The 20,442-nt window shown below is 37.6% G+C and overlaps 1 protein-coding gene across 1 annotated transcript in view; it reads left to right on the top strand.

Annotated features, from left to right (window-relative positions):
- LOC104424234 (metal-nicotianamine transporter YSL2) overlaps positions 1–20,442 on the top strand; it is a 29,479-nt gene that overhangs the window by 978 nt on the left and 8,059 nt on the right. The window lies entirely within an intron of this gene.

The raw sequence follows: 20,442 nt of genomic DNA on the forward strand, positions 1-20,442 counted from the left end.
CCGTTATGCTTATCGATTTCGGTGTTTTACAGTCAGATCCGATTCTTCTTGATTGATTAGTTATTTTTGTAAATAATTTTTTTACATGTGGTATCAGAGCATATCATATATGATTGTAGAACCCTTTTTTTTTTTATGGAAAAATTTGAAATTTTCTTCTTTGAGCCAAATATGGGTGTTATTTTTTTCATGTGGATTTTTTTGCTTGATTGATCCTAAACCATAGGGCTTTTGTTCTATATGTCAAGATCTTCCAACTATATATAATTTGTATAATTTCATTGAGAATTGAAAGAGAATTTCAAATTTGAAATTCTAGGTTTATACATGAAAAAGTTCTAGAATTTTCAAATTACTTGCAATTGATTGATGTTCGTGGTAAATTGTTGTATGGGTATTGTTATATATATGTTTTAGCATTTCAAATTCAATATAAGTCCTCAAAATGGAACTAAAGAAAACAAAAATTATTGGGGGGGTCAAACTAACTTTCTTGAAAAACAAATTTCTTTAAATTTAAATTAAGAAAATTAAAATATTAATTAAATAATATAAATTAATTAATTTTAAATATAAATAATATTGAAATTCTAATAAAAATAAAATTTAACATAACAACGATTTTCGTTTTTATTTTTTCCTATTTCTTATTTCTATATTTGAATTTCTTAAAGATAGCCAAGTTTATAAAACTTATATGAATAGGAATAAAAATAAAGAGAATTCGAAGTTAGAAATATTTAAAGAAGATCCTTTTTTTCTTTTTTTATGGTTTGAAAAACCTCATGTCACTCTTCTTTTCGACTATAAATGATGGAATCGTCCATTGCGATATATATAAAAACAATCACTTTGAAAATGCCGTAAGAAATGAAGTGTCACAATATTTAATTTATATATGTCGAAACAATGGAAAAGAAAGAATATCTTTTACGTATCCCCCAATTTGTCAACTTTCTTGAAAATGATAGAAAGAAAAGCGGGGAAATCCTATTTTCAAAGGCGAAATCTTATGCCTATCCTCTTGCAAAAATGGAGTAAGAGGATTAGCTACCCCCATCCAATTTTCATAATTAAATACCTAGGTAGAGTAGAAATTAGTATGATAAAGAGAATATGATAAAGTCGTTCAAAATTAAATGAGCGAATATGTCCAATATCTAATAAAAAAAGATTTCTTCTTCTTCCCCAATTTTTTTCTTACGATTTTTCGAACAAAATAGTTGTATTAAAGTAAGTTTTTAGGGCTTAAATTTAAGAAATTCGAAATTCGGCCATGGAGGTTTAGATCTGAAACTTTGAAGCTTGAATATGAAGATTTTCTTGTTTGTTCTTCGTTTAATTCATTCTAATCAATTATATTGATGTTTTATGCAAGTCCCATGGAGAAATTTCATCAAAAATCAAGTTAATTTGTGTTTTTGAGCTTCGGGTCAAAACCGGGTCGTGTGACCCGGTTTGCAGGGAAATTCGGGACCCGCCTGGAGGTTGAAGAAGACCTCCAGCCGGGCCTGGGCCTAAATTCGCCCATATTTTCTTTTATTTCCGATTCTGGGCTCACGCCCAGAATCTTGGGCCATTCATTTAAAACAGCCCATCCATTCTTCTTTTAATGTTTCAGGTTCTGGGCGTGTTTTAATGGGCTCTGGGCTCACGCCCATGAACCAAAGAAGAGAGGTTCTGGGCGTGAGCGCAGAACCAAAATAAACCGTGGGCCATTTTAATTAGTGGCCCGCCCGTTCCAAGCGGCCCGCGTGGGCTCCTGCGGGTCTACGGGCCGGGCGAAGGTCAGGGCCCGCGGGTAGGGTCCGAAATATTAAAATAATAATAAAATAATAAAATAATAAAATAATAAAATAATTTGTGGCAAAAATTGTTGTTTGAAAAATGCAATATGATCTTTTGAAGCACATGCTGTAAAGTGTTTCATATTTTTTGATGAATTTTGGGCATATATTTATGGAGTTCTCTATCGATAAAAATTAATATATACAATTACTCACCCAAAATGGGTTATTGTGTATATTAATTTGGAAAATAGCATGAAGATTAATTCCCATATTTGAAAGATGGGGGTGTATAATTAAATAATATTTATTTGTTCAAAGGGGATAAATGTTTTGAAAATTATATGTAATTCCTCTCTATATTAATATTAAGGAGATGCATAATTTAAATGATTTGTCTGCCCAAATGGGATGGATTCTTAACAATTATATGTAATTCTCATTGTTGTTGCTTTATAAACTTCATGCTGTGGAAAATAATGGTGCATTATATACTCTACCCAAATGGGAGTTTATAATGTACTAATTATTTTTATTGAATTGGTTATTACCCATAATAGATCTCATTGCATTATGTGTGATAAATAGTTATCTTTGTCGTAAACAACAACAATGCCACGGTACCACCCGCCGCGGTGGCATCGCTGGCTCGGGCGTTGCACTTCTCATGAAAGGTGCGCGTTTGAATCCCAGAGGCGTCGCTTGGTGCCTTACCCGCTTGCACTGGTGGTGGTTTCCACGTGTCGCCCTAGGTTTATCCGCCCGGTTGTTGGCTTACGGGGTTCCCGGGTCATGAAAAAAAAAAAAAACACAACAATGCCACGGTTGAGATGTTAATTGGATCAAATATTATATTGTTAAAGATTTGGTCAAAAATGGAGATATTGTGATTGAGAATATTAGAAGTAAGTCCATGTTAGTTGATCCTCTAACAAAAGACTTACGACCCATTTTGTTTAAAGAAACTATAAAGAATATGGGTGTTTTAGATTCTTTTGATTTCTTTTGTTAGTGGGAGCTATATAATTTGTATTTCTGAATATTATAGTTATATGTAAACGATAATGTTTTTATGATGTCTATTAAAGCATTTATTTTTAATGATCATTATTGTTGATTCTATTGTTATCATTTACTGAGAAACGAAAGTATAAAACAATATCTTTAAACAAATTTTAATTTAAAGATAACTAGATGTCACTGATTATGAGATATGAGATCTCATGTTCGATTGTGACATAGTCATAGAATTTCATGTTGTTTAGAAATTGCGTTAACGCAATTTTATGTCGATGAGAAATTACATTGAAAACTGATAAGAAATAGTGTATATTTTAATCATATGTTAGCATTATTTCTTACAACACTATTAGGTTCATGATCCATAAAAATATAATGCTTATTATATGTGATTATGGAATGTCATGTGTTGTGGTATTTTCTTAACGCATTAATCTCCATAGTCCTATATTGAGGTTATATAGGATTGTATTGGTTTTGAGATGCTGTTATTGGAAAATTATTTTAAAATAGTGGTTACATAAAACAAAATTTTCATTTATTAACCCAATAGTGTCATTTTTAATATAAAATCTTTTTCAAAATAAAAATAAGTTAATTAATGTAGCCCAAGTAGGAGAATGTTGAAATTTTCTATAATATGGGTTTACATTAATTAATTAATATTCTACTTTAAATAATCGGGTTAATGAATATTCCAATATTTGTTAAACCTTAGAGTGATATTATTAAATTGGGTTCTGACATCTATTGATAATTGGCCTAGTCGAGCAGCAAAGTGTAGGCAATTATGTTTAATGGAAACCTGTAATGGGAAGGGCCTAGGCGACACGCTTTTAATTATGGTTTGCTAGGTCCCCTCTCTAACCTATAAAAGGGTAGGTTATACCTATTAGTTGCTAGAATCCCATTGAAAGCTGCTATATTGAAATAAATCATAGAGAGAAAGATCTGGCATTTCGATGGATTTTTGATTATCAGACTGATCTATTTTTCTTCAAGTGAAGCAATGGTTCAAACAAGTACGTTTTATTCCGCTATGTTTATCGATTTCGATATTTTAGAGTCATATATGGATCCGATTCTTCTTGATTGATTAGTTGCTTCTGTGAATAATTTCTACACTCTCGAGTTTCAGAACGACAAAGTCTCGTGCCGAAAGTGAAAACCAAGAAATGGGTTGGCCCCTTTGAATCCATACCTCGGCTAGCTCTGTATCTCTCTAATCAAGGGCTTAAATTATGCACAAGCTGCAGCTCGTGAGCCGAAGTAAAAGTCACAAAGAAGGCTGGTCTAGGACCACCCAGCAAAGGCAGGCGGAGCATCTGTAAATGATCCATCGACGTCACAAATAATGAAGCCCAAAAAGATCCACAAAAAGTTCAAACTGAATTAATGCCTTTTCCCTTTTAATTTGTAAACACATGGACATCACTTACAACAAAAGCACCCAATCACCATGATCAAACATGGGAATGATTAACTACTGGAGTTTGCTTTAGTGGCCACTCTTCCAACTTGGAAGTGGGAGGTGGGGTTCGAATCACCTGCCTCGGGGGTTGGGGTGGGACGATTTAGTTTCAGAGGTGGTTTTGACTCCCACGCCTGCAGGAGGCAGGACAAAAGTCTGAGTGAGTGTTATAGTATGAATAGAGTAGGATTGAAAAAAAAAAAAAATGAGAATGATTATTCATTCAGGATTCCTCGTCTACTTTATCCAAGATTATTGAATCATAACCTTAAAGCATCCAACGAATGTATCCAGTTGGCATCAGATATGACCTAAGAACTTAGAAAATGCATGACTGGGTGCTTGAATTTTTATTTAATGCAAGTTGCTCGTGGGACTAGGAACACTCGAAGTATCATGTTGGCAATAGTCACTACAAAGATTAGTTAAAGAGTTTTGATAACTTTACTTGGGAAATCGCCAGAGGGAGCCCGGGTCTAAGCCTATCAACATATCAAGTTTAACTCATTTTCACTCAAACGCTTAAACCAATGAGTTATGGACTAATTAGAATATATTAACTACTCCACACCACATTTTTTTCCTGAGACTTTTCTAACATAATGCATATCAAATCATAACTATTACTACTACTACTACTACTACTACTACTACTACTACTATTTATATTTTTCCTTTTTTAACCCTAGGCTGATGAGGGCCTTGATCGGGCGAGGCAGCCCTTGTCTAGACTAGTCGAGGGTCATTGGCCAAGCATTGAAAAATATAAAAGAAACATTTTAAAATTCAGTAAAATATATAAAATTCTAAAATTTTAAGCCATCCACAGCCCGCGACTTTACTCACATGGATAGCTTAAAAATTTAAAAATTCTGGTTGATTGAGATTGAAATAATACGTGGATTTCTCATAGAAAAACCAATTAAAATGATTATGTAGCAATCAATGATTAATACAGCAGAAATTCTAAGATTTTTATCACTTTCTTGGCTGACAAGGTATGTGTTCGTGCTTCATGTAACGTAGTTGTCTTTCCTATGGGGTACATGTTCCCATCGCTGATAGGGGGATTGCCGGTTGACAAGTTCAGCAAGAAGAGGGTGATAGCGTGGGGCGTGAGGCATGGTGCTATGGTCGCTGGCCACTCTTCTCACCCCTTGGGCCGCCAACCACTCCGCGGTTGGCCCTTTTGGCCATTTGCGCGCTCTTCAAGCTTGCTAAGGGCGTCGCTCTTCCCTCCATGAGCACCCTCTTGTCATGGTAAATCTGCCTTGGCTTATGACCTTTTCGGTGATTTATTGTGGCAATAGACAAGGACTTAACAATTTCTAGAAGAACTAATAAATTGTTAAAAATTTTAGTACTTTAAATATCTACGATTAAATTGGTAAGTTGTCAAAGATTTTAGAACGAAACTAGTCAAATTGAAATATTTAGGATTAAATTAGCACAAATAAAATAGATTTAGTACTCTATTTTTTTTTTTCAATAGTATCTCCAGTTATCTAATGATATGGTGATTGCTCCTGCCGAACTCATACAAGAGTTAGGTTGGCCTAGCTTATCTATTTTTATTCTTTTGGAGAATCTTCAGCTAACTCAAAGTTGTCTAATGATAGCGACCCTAAGTGTTGCCCACAGTCAAAGAAACAAAAGTCAAGCAAGAAGGCCTTTCCGTGTGGAAACAGGTCAGCCTCCCAAAAGCGAAGTGCGACGCAGCTCGCAATTTCAAGTGACGGTAGAAGTCAGGTAAGTACAGCTTTGGTATGCAAATCATAACTTATTAATCTTCCTACACACTTTCTGGTCATCGGGAGGCCGCCCAGATGGGCACGGTCGGCCCAGAGGGCAAAATAATAGGGCACGGGCAGACTGTTCCGTTCTTGGCTCGGTCCGCTCATCCTGGCTCGCCAAGGCCTGATCAAATCCATACAACAGAGATTTGACTTTTTTGAATCATGGGCGGGTCTAGGTAATTATTTTTAGGTCCGGCCCGATCACCTATCAATTCTACTTGTGGACATGTTATAGGCTTACCATAAGAAACCTTAACTCACTCATGTGACTAGTAAATTCTCTTTAATCAATATTCGAATCTACAGCGCCTAATTGGGCCTCAAGGACATGAAAAGTTCCTCCAAGCAATGTGTGGCCCATGGCAAGTCTTGGACTCCCTTGGGCCTGGATCCCGTTATTCTACTCCCATTCAAATTCTTGAAGTACTTATTCAGATATAATCCATATTCTCTATCAGCATGAAGACACGGGAGTCTCAATCTATTATAATTGAGAATTGTAACGGAGAGTTAAAATGAGCTAATTATAATGGTAGTTTAAGGGTGGATTAGAGATTTTCTCGTGTCTTGATTTTGCTTGCTCACTTTTACTCTTTAATTTGTTGTGTTTGAGCGCTTCATCTTAATAATCATGCAATGAGAAGAACAAACTGAAACAAATTTAAGCAGATACTGAGGTCCATGGAGTTGGTCAATCCTCAACATCACATAGTGCCTCAAGAGTCGTGGCAACGCATTCCAGACCCGACAAGACAACTTCCATTAAGAGCCATTCTTTCCATTAACTCTTTAGACAATATTTTTTATTCGGCCGTGACGGAACAGGGGACCGCCGTGCCCGAAAGGGATAAGCAGAGCGCTTTATAAAGGTTCAACCACCCAACCGCCATTAATAAATGAATAAATACCTTTCCTAATATTACAAGACTCAAGGAGAACCACTACATTGTCGACTTACCCCATGGGGAGCCGTCGATCACTAAAGAGCATTTATGTTCACGTGAAACCACATTGCTATTCGAAGTGGCTAAATTGGGTAGTCATCTGGGGGAGGATCAACTACCAAATAATCAAAAGGATGATGTCCTTGTTGTCGGCCAATAGGGCCAGTCAGTCCATTCATCACATGCTAATTTCATTTTCGAACATTGCAAATATTAGTGGCCACTCTTTAGTTATTCCGAGCCTTCCGAGCCTTGAGTTCTGTTGACCGTCCGTTTTGTTATTTCGCGAGTCCTCGCACGCAATCTTCATCATAGGGGAATGCATGTACCTAGCATTTAGGTTATGATGAGCCAAGGTATGTGGCATATGACAAATAGGGGATTAGAAAATCGATGGCTTTTTTCGTGGCTTGGTTGGTGGATGCGGTACTTGTACTACTCAAGGGATGTCGAGGAGTACTGCAATCTCGTGAAGGTGGGGCGGCGGTTGTTCTCAGGTTATAGCACCTTCCTGTCGGGTCGAATTTCTAAAATAGTGGGGCGCAAACAAAAAAACTAGATAATCGGTAGGAATAAACATAGGTTCAAGATAGAACATGAAACTTGAGAACTATATCAGTTGAAATGGGAAACCTATTCCGATGGGTAAGTTTCAAGTTCTAAACACCCAAAACTTGAAACTTGGAACAAATCTTTGTGTTTTTCTTTTATGTCTTTGCGTAATTGTATAACATTTCATGATGTCCAATAATGAGTTGGTGAACATGTTTTGACAAGTAGGTTCTACGTGCCAAACATCTAGAACTTAGAATTTGGAACGAGTTTTTTTGTTTTTCTTATTTTGTGTCGTCATGCAATTCTACAACATTTTATGATGTCTAATAATGAGTGTGAAATCCGAAATCACTAGTTTGAGCTTCCATTTATGGCGATATGCATTAATGAGACTTCTACTTTTTTAATATTTCATAATTTTCGTGTGTTAAGATGTAAGTTGTGATCAATGAATTGTAGCAAATGATTATCCTTAGAGGTGATAATTTATTGTAATCATTCAAATAAGAGTATAAGTGAAACCTAGATAAACCCTAAAACCAATTTTGAATTTGTGATGAGGTAAGTTCTAAGTTCCAAAAATTAAGAAAAATGTCTTAACTTATAGGTTGCAGTTTTTAGGTGAAAATTTCAACAGAATTTGGAACCATTCGCTCCTTATAATCGAAATGATGAGTGAAAGAAGATGTTATCACTTTACAACTATTCGATTGTGAGATAAACCGAATTCTTATTATTTGGAGAAGCCAACCAATCAATCCATGTTGATCGAGGAGAATAGATAGGACGATAAATGAACCTATACCCATTTAGCCTATGATCAAATTCAGAATCTTATGCAATTAGCTAGTGTTGATAACGTGGCACTAGGTCTATATGGAATCTCACAAGGAAATCACCACTTACTAAATTGAGATGGTCCATATTTTTGCATCCTATACAAGCAAAATATATCCTTATAAAATGGTGGCCCTTGTGGAATGATAAGAAAAGGAAAAGAAAATTCCTTCGAAAAAGTTGACTTCAGTGAATATTCACCACCGTTGGAAATTTAATATTCATTTAAAAAATTATGTAATAATAGCAGTTAAAATAAGTGGGGCACTCAATAAAAAAAATTTCATATCATAAATAAATCACTTCATAAATTAGACCAATATTATTTTTTAAATTCAAACTTACTACAATACTAATTGAAATTATTACACTCTTTCTCCACATTTATTATAGGGACAATACCATTGATAATGTTAAACTGGTAGGTCCAAATGAATTTACCTCAAATTACTTTTGTATCACCAAAATTTTTAAATGAACATATATTTATGATAAGCTTATCTTTTATTTGTTTTTATCGAATATCCTCTTAAATTTTAAACGTGAAAATAGGCGTGGTAAACCATTGGACTTGTGCTACTAACTTTTTCAGAGCAATCGGTCCCTCAGTTTGTCTTTTGTCAGCACCGCAAATTTTTTATTGCCCAAGTTGACCAGCCAAATTTTCAATTCTTTAACTAGGATTATCTTTCAACGGTATTTTCATGGACGGCCGTTTTCACCCTTTTATGTTAATAATCAATTGAAAAGTCATGCCGCCAGTCACATCAACGCAAGTGTGCTAATGATAACGATGAAAGGACTATTTTACCCCCACCATCCAAGTTAAAAAGACCCAATTACAAATAAAAGTTTTAAAATTTAATTTAACATTTATACACGAATCTTATCGTAATTAAAAGATTGATGTATATCAGTTTGGTTGGTAACTAGCCCCTTCTCCATTTACTTTTCTCCTCTTTCCAAATAGAATATTTTAGCTTAGCATTTAATTGAAGTTTGTGCAATAAAATTATCCACAAAATATTAATGTATATAGAGATTGGTGGTAATTAGCCACTTCTCCACTCACATCTTTCCAAATCACTTATCATCCTTTCATTTCTCTCCGATTACTATCCCTATCTATAAATTGCACGTCTAATTTTTTTTTATCCAATCGAAAAATGGCATATCTAAGGATGATTGTGTATTTTTTATGAGGATGATTAAGAAGCAACAATTGGTTTCTCGAACTCTAACGACATTTGATAGCCAAGATAAAAGTCGAAAATTACTGAAGGGGGATGTTGTGTATGATGGTTGATAACAAATAAACTCTCTTGTTAGCAATTTTCGGTGAAAATTAATCATAAAGGATAATATTGAAATTTCGTGTAAAATTTTAGGATTAAATTAGTAAAATTGAAACATTTGTCACTAAATTAACATATGTACAACAGATTTAGGACTGATTGGGCAATCTCCTAATAACGAAACAAGCAAATACTCTTGAACTGCAAAGCATACTACTTGTGTTTGGTTCAACTTTTGGAATGAGCTTTTGGAAAATGCTAATGTTGAAAGCTTAAAACTCTTTGGGGAGAGGCAAATTACTTTGGTAAAAACTCTTTTATAAAGCAACTTTGGGTCAAGTAGTGTCACGCCCTAAACCTTGAGCGTGCGAACATTCCTCGACGGTCAATTAAAAATGCGACGTCCCAAGACGCGTTGCCGACCCATTCTTTTTATCTCTCGATTAAACGCATGTGGAAGCAAATTAAATAAACACCTAGTCAACCAAAAAAAAAAACGATTTCCAAAAGTCGTATATTTATTTATCCACTTGTTAACCCAAGGAGTTTAACATTTACATGCCTACAATAAGATACAACTCCTACACGACCTATGAGCAAAAATGGGTCAAAAAGGTCAGGGTTAACTCTAGCTTCACTAACGGCAAGGCCAACCAAAAAGTGTCGCATCTCGCGCCCACCACATCCGCACTTAGCAGATCTCCACGCTACGATCTTGAAAATGGTTAACACAACGAGGTGAGATAAAATCTCAGCGAGTCAACTTTCTAAACGTCGATTAGAACGAAAAAAATTCGTATGAAGGTAGCCTAATCATGCAATGGCATACAATCTTACCTCACTTTGGCATACTCCTGCATATTAGTACGTTACATATGCCTTTATCAATATAATAAACATAAATAATAATCAGAACACATAACTCTCATACACCAAGCATCCACACGAGTTCCGATTATAAGGAAAAACCTATTTTGGCACGTCCCATACCATGCCTAATAGTTTTACCCCATAATCAAGTGTAATACATCACAATCATTCACATGTGTTCCAATTATTACGACCCCTCGGGCCACGACCAACACACAAGTTTGTGGTCTTTCAGCATGACCGGTATCGTCCTGCCCCATTGGGCACAACAACATCTAGAACCCCTGTCTAGACGGCATTCCATGAAGGAGTATCGGTCCAGCCTCAATTGCGACTCGGCATGCGGACCCCCGCGGGGCATTCGATAAACATCAGACATCATTCCCAAACTCCCGTTGGGTGACGGATTCAATTAATGAACACACAAGCACGCCAACACTCAAGCCAATTTTTATCTTCCGTCAATTAGTCAAGTGTAAAAGAGTTCGTGCTTAAATAATAAACCTCGGAAAATCTTTACATTTAAAATCCTGGTAAAATAACTGCACCTGGTCCCTTATTAATAAACCCATCAAACTTTGCACACTTTCATTTTAAAACATCATTGCCCCTTTTATCACGTAAAATACGGCGTCCAAGCACGACACCTCAAAGTTTGCTATTTTCTTACCAATAAACTCTCTTTGAAAAATAGCATTTAAAATACATGATATGAGCAATCAAACATCATGACATTATATGCTCAAATGATCATAATCAAGTATAAATTCATCCAATAGAACGAGAATAATTCTACTTAACGGCTAATCCGTCATTAATTACGCTAATCGCAATTAATTAGGCTAATTATGATTAATTAAACTAAACTCAATTAATTAGCTTAACTATAATTAATTAAAATTAATCGAAATTAACTAAAATAATTACGATTAAATAAATAAATTACGATTAGATAACTAAATTACGATTAATTAAACTAAACTTAATTAATTAATCTAACCACGATTAATTAATCTAATCGTAATTACTTAAACTAATCAATATTAAAATTAATCTAAATCATTCTTAATTGCAATTAAGAATAAACTAAGGTTAACTAATATTAACTGCAATTAATATTAAACTAACCACCCCCTAAATGCAATTAACACCCTAATCTACGATTAGGAGTTAACTCATTGATTTCCTACGATGGTGAGCACGCAGTGATGGCGGCACGACAGCGATGAAGACACGAGCCTCACGGCACAAACGGCGGCATGAACGGCACGATGAAGACAGCAATGGCTACGGCTCCTCAAACCCACGGCCAAGGGGGAGGGCTCGGCTTGGGGGTGGCTTGCGGTAGCGAGCGGACGACTTGGGAATGGTGAAAGGCATGAGGGACACGGGCGGGGCGGCGGCATGAACAACGTGACAGCTCGTTGGGCTTGACGGCAAGACGGCTTGTTGGACGAGCAATGAGTGGTGGTGGTTCAGCAGCCAAGAGGTGGTGGTGATGATGGTGGGGGCGGGGGAGGGGGAGGTGCGGTGGTGGTGGTGAGTAGGGTGGCGGCCACAAGAGGAAGAAGAAGAAGAAGAAGAAGAAGAAGAAGAAGGGGTGTTTGGCCGAGAGAGTTGGGGGGGAAGAAGAGAGAGAAGAGGGAGAAGAAAAAGGGCAAATAAAAAGAAAAGGGTGTGGAGGGCAGAGGGGTAGCGTGTGGGGAGGAGGAGAGAGAGGGAAAGAAAAGGACAAAGGAGAGGGGCTGCAGTAGAAAGGGAGGGGTGGGCAAAGAGTTAGCGTGTGGGGAGAAGGAGAGAGGGAGAATAAGACAAAAGAAAAAATGGGGGATGTCACAACTCTTCCCCTCTTACAAAAATTTTGTCTTCGAAATTTGAACCATTTCAACACTTCAACAAAAATGTGAGGGTGTTGACGTCTCATCAACTCTTCGTTTACCCATATGGCTCCCTTTGTTTCATTTTGTTGCCAAACCATTTTGACTAAGGGAATTGTCTTGCTACGTAGCACTTGCTCTTTTCGATCCACTATTCGAATCGGTCTCTCCACGTACAACACCCTCTCGTCCACGTCTATTTCCTTAAAATTTAGCACGTGGGTTTAGGTTCGTATTTCCTCAACATCGACATGTGGAAGACGTCATGTACTTGAGCAAGTCTCGGTAGCAATGCAAGACAATATGCCAAAGTCCCAATTTGTTCCAAAATCTCGAAGGGACCAACGTATCTCGGACTCAACTTCCCTTTCTTGCCAAAACATGAAGTACCCCTCATCGGTGACATCTTGAGGAATACTTGTTCACATACTTGGAACTCCAAAGGCCTATGCCGTTTATCTGCATAGCTTTTCTGATGGCTCTATGCGATCTTAAGCCTTTCTCGAATGACTTTAACGGCGTCCATTCACTGCTGAACTAACTTAGGGCCCGTAATCTTACGCTCTCCAACTTCATCCCAACATATAGGAGTTCTGCAGGCCCTGCCATACAATGCTTCAAATAGTGCCATCTCGATGCTTTGTTGATAACTATTGTTGTAGGCGAACTCAACTAGATGAAGCTGTCCCTCCTAGCTTCCTTTGAAATCCAATACGCAAGCTTGCAGCATATCCTCGAGCGTCTAAATGGTCCTCTCAGACTGGCCATCTGTCTGTGGATGTAAGTCGTACTGTACTGCAACTTCGTTCCCAAGGCAGTTTGTAAACTTTTCCAAAAAGCTGCCGTAAACTTTGGGTCTCAATTTGATGTGATTATCACTGGCACTCTATGAAGGTGAACTATTTATCGCACGTACAATTCAATATATCTATCTATCTAATGCAAAGTCCTTTCATACGGCGATGAAGTGCGTAGACTTCATCAATCTATCAACCACAACCCAAATAGAATCATTACCTCGCTAACTTCTCGGTAATCTTATTATAAAATCCATTGTGATATGCTCCCATTTCCACTCGGGAATCTCCAAGGGTTGCAAAAGTCCACTAGGTTTGTAGTGATGTGCCTTAACTTGTTGGCACATCAAACACTTGGCAATATGCTTAGCGATATCTGCCTTCATACCATTCCACCAATAGTATTGGCGTAAATTTTAATATATTTTTATGCTACTCGAATGAATACTATAATGACTATGATGAGCTTCTGACAAAATTTCTTCTTTAAGCTCCATATCGTTAGACACGCACAATCGTTCACGAAACTTTAGTATGCAGTCCTTAGTAACTTGAAAATCAACTTTCCTCTTTTCTACATCTTCTTGCAGAACTTTCTGGATTTCAGGGTCTGTCAACTACAATGTCTTAATCTTTACTTGCACTTCCGATTCAATTCTGAGGGTAGCCATGAGACTTGAAATATGGCATACCTCAAACTTGAAATCCGAATCTCGACCTCCTTCAAGTATAATCCACTCCTGAACCATCATCTGTGCAATTGATGACTTCCGACTTAATGCATCCGTGACCTTATTGGCCTTTCAAGGAAGATATAAAATGTTGTAGTTGTAACCCTTAAGAAGCTCCATCCAACGACACTGCCTCATGTTTAGCTCCTTCTAAGAGAACAAATACTTCAAGCTTTGATGGTTCGTAAAAATCTAGAACTTTTCTCCACATAAGTAATGCCTCCAAATCGTTAGGGCAAAGATGATTGCTACCAATTCCCAGTCATGCGTCGGATAATTCAACTTATGAGACCTCAGCTGATGGGACGCATATGCAACAACTTTCCCATGTTGCATTAAAACGTAGCCCAATTCTTTATCCGATGCATTGCTATAAATCTCATATCCTCCAAGACTAGACGGAATTGTCAACACAGGTGTGGTAGTCAGCTTATACTTAAACTCTTGGAAACTACGCTCGCATTTATCCGTCCATTCGAACTTCTCTTCCTTCTTCAGCAATCGTGTCAAGGGCATGGCTATCGCAGAAAAATTTTCCATGAGTTGATAGTAAGACCAAATGGCCGTAACATGTACGAAAAGCCGTCTTCGGTGTATCCTCCTTCTTAATCCTCAATTGATGGTAACATGTCCTTAAGTCAATCTTGGAAAATATCGAAGCTCCCTGTAGCTAATCAAATAAGTCGTCAATCCTTGGCAACGGATACTTGTTCTTGATCGTCACTTGATTGAGTTGCCGATAGTCAATGCAAAAACGCAACGAACCATCATTCTTCCTTACAAATAAAACTGGCGCTCCCCAAGGCGATGCACTAGGATGAATAAATCCTTTGACCAACAACTCCTGCTTCTGAACCTTTAGCTCTTTTAATTCTGATAGCGACATACAGTAAGGAGCCTTAGAAATCGGCTCTGTCCCTGGGGCCAACTCAATCACGAATTCTATCTCCCTTTTTGGGGGCAAACCAGGTAACTCCTTAGGAACAACGTCAGAAAATTCCCGCACTACGATAATGTCCTCCATCATTGATTCATCAACTGACGTATCAACCACGGTTGCCAAATAACCTTGGCAACCCACATCCAACAACCGAGTTGCCTCAAGTGACGAAATTAAAGTAATCGAGGGTCCTCCTCAATTACCAACAAACTCAAAACTTCTATCCGCTAACAGGTTAAACTGAATTGCTTTATAATAATAGTCCATGGTAGCTCATTGCTTGGTGAGCCAATCCATATCAACAATCACATCGAAATCAAATATCGCCAGCACAATCAAATTATTCTTTCCTCTCGATCACCAATTACTAACTTGCAACCAGGACACTTTATTGCAAACAACACTTTATCCTTTAATGGGGTGGATATACTAATGACTGCTTCCAACGGTTTGGGACTTAACCCTACTAACTTAACAAAACTGCTCAGCAATAAATGAATGCGTGGCTCAATTAACAAACTAGCTTGGTTCTGAGCTTGCTACCCAACCATGTTCCCCAAGGTCTCTAGGGCTTGCAGGATCCCGTTAACCCTAGGATCAACTGGTGCCCTCCCTCTGGCACCCGCCTGCACTGGTGCTCTCCCTCTAGCACCAGCTTGTCTCGGTGCCCTTTCTCTAGCATTAGCTTGAGTCGGTGCCCTTTCCTCGACACTTGTCAAAGCCGCTATGGCCCTCCGAGGGGCCCTCTACTCAGGATCGCTCATCTCGCAGGGTCCTTACGGAAACTTGCTTTCCAACTCCAACAATGAATTAGAAATCTGAGCAACTTGCACAAAACAATCAATCAATTTATTTCTTTGTCTCATTAGCGTCTTGGCCACAGTGCCACTTTTCCTCATCCCATATGCCCTATTTGTCCATTAGCTAAACAGTCTCGAATACCTTTTCTGAAAAGCACATTACGTGCTAATCAAGCTTTCTCACTATTACACATGAACAAATGGGGACCATATCATACTCCACATCGTGATGGATCTCATTTTTTTTTCATACAATTGTGGATGACCATACTTGAGCAACTTTGGTCTTTCTCATGCAATTCAAGGCCCAAGTATTTTCTAATCTGAAGAACTTGTTCATATTGATTAAAAATCAGTTTAACAAATCCGTACAACGGATTCGCACTGATAATGCTCGTGAATTTTTTAATCATATATGCTCTTTATTATTATTGACACCTAAATTTTAGCAACCCGATTAGCTATTTACCACATTAAAATGAGGAATTAGATTTAAACCCCTAAACAAAAATATTAGAATTAAATTGCATAACATATAGTTTTAGGAACAATTTTTTTTATTGCATTTACATTGGACTAGTGATGGATTGGTTTGACTTGATGATTTTAAACTTTAATTAGACGAGTTGGATTAAGCCCACGGCGAGAGGAAATTGGCCCAAGCCTGTTATTCTCTGATAACCGAAAATTGACTTATGAGGAATGACAATTTAATATATTCGCTAAATCTTTCATATATTCATGCGATATACACACTGAAAGGTATATTTCGCAATTTGGAAGATTTCAAGGGAATATTGAAGGTGAGATATATATTTGGTGCTAATCTCTAGGCAATATATATTTGGACATAATAAAAGAAACACCATATCTTCAATCGTCAATGGGCGTGAGCAAAGGAAGGAAAATAAAATAAAATCGATGAGATTGTGCCTTGGCCGTGCGAGATGTGATCGGAAAGAAGAAGAAATGAGAAGAACATGAGGTCAGAAAGTGTTTTTCTCTCTTGTGAGTTTGACACACGCAAAGACAAAGACAAAAAGAAGAAAAGTAGAGAGAGAAGTAGGAAAAATAGAAAAGAACGCAGGGGGAGAAGTCTTCTTTTCAGTCATCTATGACCGAGTAGCACCGCCCCCGACGCCGCTATTTCCTATTTACCTCGGTGAGCCGCTCCCGACGTCACTGCTTTCCCCCGAACGCCGCCGCTTCTACTCGTCCAAGCCGCACCTGCATCATTGCTGCCACCGATTGTCGGAACCCATACCAAAGTCATGACCAGCCCGAGCGCCGCCCGAGCCGCTGTTGTTTGTGATCCACCGCCCAAGCTGACGACGATTGAGCTTACCACTCTGATCATCGTTGCAACCCGCACCGTGACGAGTTGCTATTTGCCGATCCGAGTCAGGCTCCCACCGCGAGTCCTGCCTATCGTGACTTGCTGCCCCAGTGCGGTCCCTGCATCGAGCTGATCTGTGTTGCTATCTCGACGCCATCCCTATTGAGCCGCTGGCCCACGATTGCTGATCTGCGTCGACAACGAAGCTAGCTGCTATTGACACCTTGTCGAACGGCTAACCGAGTTGCACTTGGCCCACCACTGTCGCCACGAGCAGCAACGTGATTCTTCGGCCATTCTTTCGAGTACTTTCTCGCGCAGGTTAAGCATAACACAAGCCGTATAGTCGAGCAGTGAAGAGAGGCACGTGGAATAGCACCTGGTGGGATACGCTGTTCATGGTTGAGGCCGAATAAAAGAAATTCTTGACTGTTGACTTTAGCTTGCAGGAAAGGAGATTGGGCTTTTGTTTTTGTTTTTGTTTTTAAAAAAAACACGTACTGTTCCTTGGAGACCATTAGTTGCGAGCTCCAGCTCCGTGGGCTTGCTCACACTGCAAACCATCTCAACGTCGGCTCCGCTCATGAGTACTTTCACGCCGATCCCGTATTGGAAATAATCCAATCAAGGTAATTTTCTTAAATCAAATTTCGTTTCGATATTATTGCCTAAATTGGAATATTTGATGCCAATGTTGATTCCATGGAGACTTTAGGCATTATCCGATAGGATATTATTGCCCAAAAAATCATTATAATTACTAATTTGATCTGTAAGACGTCAAATCACTTTCTTTTTTTTAATTATGTTGATTTTTTGGCACATTGATGAAATTTTAACTTTTAAATCATTATAATTATTAATTTAATTCGTAAGATTTCGGATCAATTTTTTAATTATTTTAAACTTTCTTACATATTGTGATGTTTAGGATTATAATAATTGTTAATTTAATCAGTGAGACAATGGATTATTTTTCCAATTATTTTAACCCTTTATTTGATGAATATCCTAAGTGGCTTAGATATAATGCTTATATTTGGAAATTGCTTACTTTGGAAAACACCCAAAAAAATCAAATTGTGTATCAGTAGGATAGTTTCCTAAATTAGGATTGCATTTTTTTATTAGATTGCACCTTACGGTATATAGGATTTCATGATAGCATTACCTAATTTGAATAAGATTACATGTTTAGATAATTTTGGAATAGATTAGAATAGATTCTAATTAACATTTTCTTTTTATAGATAGGGTCCTAGATAATGTTTACATATTTAGATAATCTCACATTTTTAAAATAGTTTTTTGAGATAAGATAGGGCTTAAGTCAAATTAATCCCTAAACTAGGTTAGATAACTATTCATTTTAGATAGTTTAATTAGGGTTTTTATTAATTTAGAATTTTAATAAAAAAATACAAAAAATAGCTTGCAAAACATTTAATTGATTGTTCAATAATAAGAGAAAATTCCAAAAAAATAATTTTTTTGCATTGGTGCATTTAATACTTTTGGTTCAATTTATTTGATTAATTGATTGTTCAATAATGGTTGTGCATTCGCATAATCACCCACATTGCATGTTAGTGAATTAGGTTAAAATTAATCCAAGCTGCCTGCAAAACATTTCTTTTGGAATAAAAGAGAAAAGGTACCGAAATGGCGTTAGAAAAATCTAGCGTAACCGAATTCCCAAAGTCACAATCTCTTGTTCATAGGAGTAAAGTAAATCTTCAATTGCTTTACTTGGGTTTCTAATTAATCCACCAAAAATATATTAATGGCGACTTCTAGAAAAAATTCATTTGCATGCTAAAAAATTGAACTTAAGTCGCGAATTGGCATGAGTTTGGGAGAGCCCGAGTTAAGTCTAGACTTAGTAGTCCATTAGCCAAACCCTAGGTAGTTCACCCGAGGTCGCATCGCAATAATTATTTATTTCCAATGGAATCCTTCATGAAAATTCTTGTGTCTATACTCCCCAACAAAATGGGATCATAGAAATAAAAAAACCGTCATCTATTAGAAGTTGCCCGAGCTCTTAAATACCAAGCTTTAATTCCATAAATGTTTTGGAGAGATTGTGTGGTCACAACTGTCACGCCCCGAACCCCGGGTACACGCATATCCCTCGACGGTCAATTAAAAATGCAACGTCCCAGGATGCGTCGCCGACCCATTCTTTTTATCTTTCAATTAAGCACATGCGCAAGTGAATTAAATAAACACCCGACCAACAAACAAACATAGAGATAGTACAAACACAACAAACATTGCCAAAAACAACTTATTCATTTATCAACTGTTAACCCTAAGAAATTTAATATTTACAAGCCTTTCCACAACCACTTCCTATCAATCCTTTCAAAAATCTCTAAGGATTAGGGTTCAATCTAAACTTCACTAGCGACAAGCCAAGCAAAAGGTGTCGCATCTCGCGCCTACCACATCCACACTCAGCAGATCTCCATGCTACAGTCCTAAAAATGTTAACCACGACGGGATGAGTTAAATCTCAGCGAGTCAACAACCTAAACCCCGATTAGGACGCAAATTCATCTCAGAAGCAGCCTAAACATGCACCACAAACAAACTTACCTCGCCTTGGCACACCCCTGCAGGTTAGCACATCACATGCCACTATATATTCAACAAGCTTAATTAATAACTAGAACACATGATTCTCATCTTCTAGACATTCACATAGGTCCAGATTATAAGGTAAAACCATTTTGACACGTGCCATACCATGCCAAACAATTTTGCCCCATAATCGAGCGCAATAACACAACCATTCAGGCGTGTTCCGGTTATTACGACCCATCGGCTACAACCAACTCAAAAGTTGGTGGTCATCCGACGTAACCGGGTATCGTCTCACCCCATCGAGCATAGCAACGTCCCGCGTAAACGCATCAAGACGGCATTTCTATAAAGAGCATCGTTTCGAAATTCATCCGCGAACAATATCGCATTGACCTGGGGGCATCCGAACTTAATTAAGCATCATCCTACGTAAATGCATCAGGACGGGTTCACTACCCCGCGTAAACGCATTAGGGTCTTTGGGTGATCACACAAGCACATATTTAGCCAAGAACACCATACTTTACCTTCAAATGCTTTGTTTTCAAATAATCAACTTGGCCAGTTTTTCGTTCTATTAAAAATCCCGATAAAATATTCGTGCGTGGTCAAGTATTCAAAATCGAACTGTCAAACTTACACTTTCATTTAAAAACTATACGGTTTTATATAGTACATAAAAGTTGGTGTCAAAACCCGACACCTTGAATTTTTCTATTTAAATGCCCATAAAACCAAGTTTTGTACTAAAAATCATTAACTACCATCAATCACTCAATTGCATAACATAGCACGTC

Source organism: Eucalyptus grandis, chromosome 11 (genome assembly GCF_016545825.1).
Source record: "Eucalyptus grandis isolate ANBG69807.140 chromosome 11, ASM1654582v1, whole genome shotgun sequence".
Classification (NCBI taxonomy): Eukaryota; Viridiplantae; Streptophyta; class Magnoliopsida; order Myrtales; family Myrtaceae; genus Eucalyptus; species Eucalyptus grandis.